This window comes from Aegilops tauschii, chromosome 6 (genome assembly GCF_002575655.3).
Source record: "Aegilops tauschii subsp. strangulata cultivar AL8/78 chromosome 6, Aet v6.0, whole genome shotgun sequence".
NCBI classification, from domain to species: domain Eukaryota; kingdom Viridiplantae; phylum Streptophyta; class Magnoliopsida; order Poales; family Poaceae; genus Aegilops; species Aegilops tauschii.
In genome coordinates this window covers 177595538-177602320 of record NC_053040.3, presented here as the reverse complement: position 1 = coordinate 177602320, position 6783 = coordinate 177595538, and positions in this window count along the sequence as shown.

Here is a 6783-nt window from a genome sequence, read left to right as displayed (position 1 = left end):
TAGTTGGTATGATTAAATACAGTGATGCAAGAGCAAAGCAGTATGAACCATAGCTACGAAACCTGACCTGAGAACAATTCTTCTTCTGCTTTAAGCGTTGACTTGGGGTTCAGAGAGGTGGTCCTCGTGCTTTGGGCACTGCAATTGCCTTAGTAACTGCTCGTGTTTGGGTGCACTGTGGTGGAGACAGTGCTGTGTCAACTGGAACTGGGTTACTATCTGCTGGGGTTGGGGTTAGAAGGGGTGTGGCTTGTTCTTTGTCCAACTGGGCAGGGGTATAATCTACGTGAGTCTGGGTTATGTGTGGTGGGGTTGGTTCTTGGGCAAGTACAACCGTGGTTCTATCTGCATCAACAGGTAGCATGATCTTTTCTGAAGACCGTGTGTGTACTCCCATAGATACTGCCATCACCCCCTCCAATTCAAATGGCTGATAAACAAGAAAAGTAATTGAATGTAGAGACATTGTAAGACAGACAGATGCAATGGATAGTAGGGAAGAAAACGGGGCATGAAATAATTCGCATTTATGTTGTCTAACCAAACAGAATAGCATGACATAATTTCACATATATGATGGCTAATTAAACAGGATAGCATGACACAATTTCACGTGTATGATGGCTAACTAAATAGGATAGAATGACATACTTCAAAATATGATGACTATGTATATAGGATGAGATGATCTAACTATATTATGTCTTTACAAAATGGGTCTGCATGCCATAATTCAGATACATGTTGTCTATGTGAACATCATGGCATGATATAATTCAAATATATGATTTATTTACTAAGCAAGTGAGCAGAGGGTAATCGCATATATGATGTGTCAACTAAGGAGATGGCATTCAATATTGTGTATATGATGTAAAAACTAAGCATTGCAAGACAACATATGCATGATATGAGTAATATAACCCTGCCAAGTTTGAGCATACACCTCAGGGGGGTAATAGGACAGGTCATCTGCCTCTGAATCCTCCTCTGAGGAGCTATTTGTAACCAGCAAGATATCTGCTTCAGTAGGTAGCATTGTCAGCTCTGGAAACCTTGTTTTCACTCCAGATTTCTCCATCACCAATTCAAATGGTGATGCACAGGAAGAGCAGTTGAATATACAAACATTGTCGACAAATGCAATGAGTAATACAAAAAAAGGATGGCATGATATAATTCACATATATGACGCTTGGCTAAACAGCATGCCATTGCATAATTCACAGACATAATACCTTGTAACAAGATAACATTGCATAATTCACATATATAATGTCTTGCAACAAGATGTCATTGCAAAATTCACATACATGGTAATTAGACACTAAACAGGTGGCATTCACACAAAGCATGTCTAAACTAAGCAAATGACATGCCAATGCAAGACACTATATGCACGATATGAACAATATAACCCTGCCAAGTTAGAGTATGCAGCTCGGGGGGGGGGGGGAATAGGACTGGTCATTTGTCTCTGAATCCTCCTCTGAGGAGCTATCCGTAACCAGCAAGACATGCGCCTCGTCAGATAGCATTGTCTGCTCTGAAGACCTTGTTTCTGAAGGAAATATGCCCTAGAGGCAATAATAAAGTTATTATTTATTTCCTTATTTCATGATAAATGTTTATTATTCATGCTAGAATTGTAGCGACCAGACCTCAAACAGTCTGTGCTGCTGTGCATCAGTGTCATCCCTGGATCAGTAATGCTGACACGCACAGTACAAATGGAGGATTTATAACAGAGTAGCAATCACACACTTATTACAACGGATATCTCAAAAGAGAATAAGTATGATAAATATGGCTTAAGGCCATCTAAATACGATAACAGCGGAAGACTTGGAAGAATAGTGAGTCCATCAACTCCAACATCATCACTGAGTATAAGACCACGACCTAAGGCACCTTACTCGTCGTCTGAAAAGTCTGCAACATAAAACGTTGCAGCCCGAAAACCGGTCAGCACATGGAATATGCTGGCAATGTAACACATAGAGAGTAATGAACATAATAATGCTATACTACATGCATATATGGCTGGTAGAAGGCTCTATGGTTACAGTTTTGCGAAAAGCCAATTTTTCCCTACTACAAAGGAATAAATTTTATTTAACTATCATGGTGGTTGTTAAACATTGAGAATGGTTGACAGCATTCTCAATCCCAATTAAGTATCATCATTAACCCAACAAAATTAATTAAAGTAACATGGTGAGATTCACATGATAATCCAAGTACTAGATACTCAAGATGTCCATAACCGGGGACACGGCTAACCATGATTAGTTTGTACACTCTGCAGAGGTTTGTGCAGTTTTCCCCACAAGACTCGATCTCCTCCGTTGGGATTCTCGCACTTCATGGTTTTTGAGAAACGGATGACCGAGACCCAGTCTTTCAGAAGCGTTAACTCTCTACTCCGGGTAGACAGCACCACCTACAACCCCTACATCTGCTAGTCTACCTCTTCAAGAGCTCACACAACTTAATCAACTATGCTAGAGCCCATAATAGCTTGTGGCTGCACACGGAAGTTTCTAGCATGAATAATCTCATGATCCCTTTGAGCCTGGGTGGCGGTCCTTAGAAAAACAGGTAATCCTGGAATACCCAGGTACCTCAATCCACCCAGATGTGAGTTTTAGTTGCCACCTTAAGTTTAACCATATATTAACAATCTCACATCTGTCATGGATACACTCAAACCCAATCCACGTCTACTAGCATAGCATAGCAATATAAGCAAACGTAGAGGTAACTCCCAAGGGTTTGATAATAAAACAGGTAATAGGTACTACCTCAACTACTTCCCAATACCCACAATTTAATTAGATCCTAACCATGCAATGTTTGAGTATTTGTCTAATGCAATAAAACTGGGTAGTAAAAGAGGTATGATCAAAGTGTTACTTGCCTTGCTGATGATCCGTGAAACTTAGAGATTCAAAGTAGCAAGCGGCGCACTCCGGGTACTCTATCGCAAACAAACAAGCATAAAATAAGCACTCATCAAATGCACAGGTAAAACTCAAATAAAAGATCTAACCAGAAAGTTCAACTTAAGAACTCCGGTTTGCAAAAAGAAGCAAATCGAACGAAGCAACGAAAGTCAAATGGCGAAAGAAATAAGCTTCGTTTACTAATCTGGATCTAGGTCAAATTTTACAGTAGCAAAAACTTGTTTGAGTAGGTTAAACGGAAAGAGAATTTCGAGACGAAACTCTAGGCGCTTGAATCGCCTGATTCCGATAAACGAGCGAAAAGATAAACCAGAACGAAAATCTGATCAGAAATCGCGATCTTGAATAATCGCGGAAAAACCGACGAAAAAGAAAACTGACGAACAGTTGAACGAACGGACGTTCGTTAGCTGCGCCAAACCGATGAACACGTTCGTTAGAACGAACGAATCGGTGAACGTTCACTAATTAACTAAACCGGAAAAAATAAACCGATCTATTTAAAAAAATCTAGGCTTTCGGAAAAAAACCGAACGGTTTTTGAAAAAAAACCGGCTCGGCGGCGGCGGCGGCTACCTCGTCGGGGCCACTCCGGCGGGGCTCGGGACGGGCTCCAGCGGGGCTCGGGGGGTGCGGCGAGGGGCGGCGGGGCTCGGGGCGGCGAGACGGGGCTTCGGCGGCGGCGTACGGGCTCCGGGGCGGCGACGTCTTCGGCGGCGGCGTCGGGCGCTCCTGGCGGCGGGGACGGATGCGGGTCGGGGCGGCGGGGTGAGGAGAGGGACGGGGGTATATATAGGTGGAGGGGGGCTACTCCGGCTTGGGGAAGGGGCGACGTCGGCGGCGTCGTGGCGGTGCGGGAGTCGAGTGGCGGCTCCGTCTCCAGGTGGGAGACGACTCGCGGCTGGGCCGCGCGGGGAGCTGGGCCGTCGGCTGGGCTTCGGCCCAGTCGGCGCGCTCGGGATTTTTTTTTTTAATAATATTTCGCCGAAATAAAAAAATCGTAGAAAAATAAATAAAAATCCAAAAATGCCAAAACAAATTTTCACCGTCTAATTAAAATAATTAGAACGACGTGAATATTTTCTTGGCCCTAAAAATGCAGTTTTTAAAACGTGCAATTTTTCTAATGCAATTAAAATTGCAAATAAAATCCGAATAAAATCAAATATTTGATTTTAATATTTTTCCTCCAATATTTCAATTATTGTGGAGAAGTCATATTTTCTCCTCTCATTTATTTTAATATGAAATATTTTTCGGAGAGAAAAATAATTAAAACCAAAAATCCTCGTTTTATTATTTGATAAAAATCAAATATGAAAACCGGGAAAAATCCCCAACTCTCTCCGAGGGTCCTTGAGTTGCTTAGGATTTTCGAGGATTTGCCAAAATGAAATAAAATATACTATGCAATGATGATCTAATGTATAACATTCCAAATTGAAAATTTGGGATGTTACAAACCTACCCCCTTAAGATGAATCTCGCCCTCGAGATTCGGGTTGGCTAGAAAATAGGTGAGAGTGGTTCTTCCGTAGATCTTCCTCTCGCTCCCAGGTGGCTTCATCTTCAGTGTGGTGACTCCACTGAACTTTGCAGAACTTGATAACCTTGTTGTGGGTGACTCGGCTGGCATACTCGAGAATCTTGACTGGTTTCTCCTCATAGGTCAAATCACTTTCCAACTGAATCGCTTCCAGCGGTACTGTATCTCTCAGTGGTATATCGGCCATATCTGCGTGGCACTTCTTCAACTGGGAAACGTGAAATACATCATGAACTCCTGACAATCCTTCAGGCAATTCCAGCTTGTAAGCAACTTCTCCCATATGCTCCAAAACTCTGTATGGTCCGACAAAACGTGGCGCTAACTTTCCTTAACTCCAAAGCGCTTAACTCCTCGAAGTGGTGATACCCGAAGATAAACTCTGTCTCCGACTTCGTAAATTGTCTCCTTACGTTTAGAATCCGCATAACTCTTCTGCCTGGTCTGGGCTACCTTGAGCCTATCGCGAATCAACTTCACTTTCTGTTCTGATTCCTTAATCAAGTCTGGTCCAAACAACTGGCGGTCTCCAACTTCGTCCCATAACAATGGTGCCCTACACCTCCTTCCGTACAAAGCTTCGAAAGGGGCCATCTTCAAACTGGTTTGATAACTATTGTTGTAAGAAAACTCTGCATATGGCAAATTGTCGTCCCAACTAGATCCATAATCTAGCGCACAAGCTCTCAGCATATCTTCCAAAATCTGATTGACTTTCTCGGTCTGTCCATCTGTCTGTGGGTGAAAAGATGTACTGAATTCTAGCCTGGTTCCCAAAGTTTCATGTAATTGATTCGAAAACTTCGAGGTAAACTGGGCTCCTCTATCTGATACAATGGTCCTCGGAACTCCATGCAAACATACGATTCTGGTCATGTATATCTTTGCCAACTTAGCACTGGTGTAAGTGGTCTTCACTGGGATGAAATGAGCTACTTTCGTCAAACGATCGACTACAACCCATATCGAGTCATAGCCTGAATGAGTCCTGGGCAATCCCGTGATAAAATCCATGCCTAGTTTATCCCACTTCCATTCGGGTATCGGCAATGGCTGTAGCAATCCTGCTGGCTTCTGATGCTCTGCCTTCACTCTCTGACATACATCACAAACTACTACATACTCCGCAATATCCTTCTTCATTCCGGTCCACCAAAAAGTATCCTTCAAATTCAAATACATCTTGGTATTTCCTGGGTGAATCGAATACGGTGAATCATGGGCCTATTGCAAGATCAACTTCCTGATCTCCGGATCATTGGGCACGTAAACGCGGTCCTCAAACCATAAGGTATCGTGCTCATCCTCACGAAATCCCTTGGCTTTTCCTTTGCTCATTCTTTCCTTTATCTCGTCAATCTCCTTGTCTGTCTTTTGAGCTTCCCTGATCTTTTCCATCGAGGTAGACTGAATCTCCATCGTTGCTACGTAACCTCTTGGAACTATCTCCAAACATAGCTCGCGAAGATCCTTGACTAATACTTTCGGTAACTCTCCGGTCATGAGGGTGTTGACATGGCTCTTGCGGCTTAACGCATCAGCTACTACGTTAGCCTTCCCTGGGTGATAATGCAATCTCATATCATAATCCTTAATGAGCTCCAACCATCTCCTTTGCCTGAGATTCAACTCCTTTTGCGTGAAAATGTACTTCAAACTCTTGTGATCCGTGTACACCTCACAGTGATTTCCGATGAGAAAATGTCTCCATGTCTTCAACGCATGCACTACGGCTGCTAACTCCAAATCATGCGTGGTATAATTCTTCTCATGGGGTTTAAGTTGTCGTGAAGCATATGAAACAACTCTTCCTTCCTGCATAAGCACTGCTCCAAGTCCTCGACGAGAAGCGTCGCAATAAACTTCATAATCCTTGCGTTGGTCTGGCAGAATCAACACTGGTGATGTAACCAAACGTTTCTTCAACTCCTGAAAACTAGCTTCACAATCCTCAGTCCAATTGAACTTGGTGTCCTTCTTTAACAGCTTTGTCATGGGCTTAGCAATATTCGAGAAATTTTCAATGAACCTCCGGTAGTATCCTGCAAGTCCAAGAAAACTCTGGATCTCTCCAACTGATGTGGGTGATTCCCAGTTTGTCACAGTGTCGACTTTGGCGGGGTCTACTGCTATTCCTTCTCCGGATATAACATGTCCGAGGAATCCAACTTCCTTCAGCCAAAACTCACATTTGCTGAACTTGGCATATAACTGATGTTCTCTGAGCTTCTCAAGTACCAAACGCAAATGCTCCTTATGCTCCTCTTCATT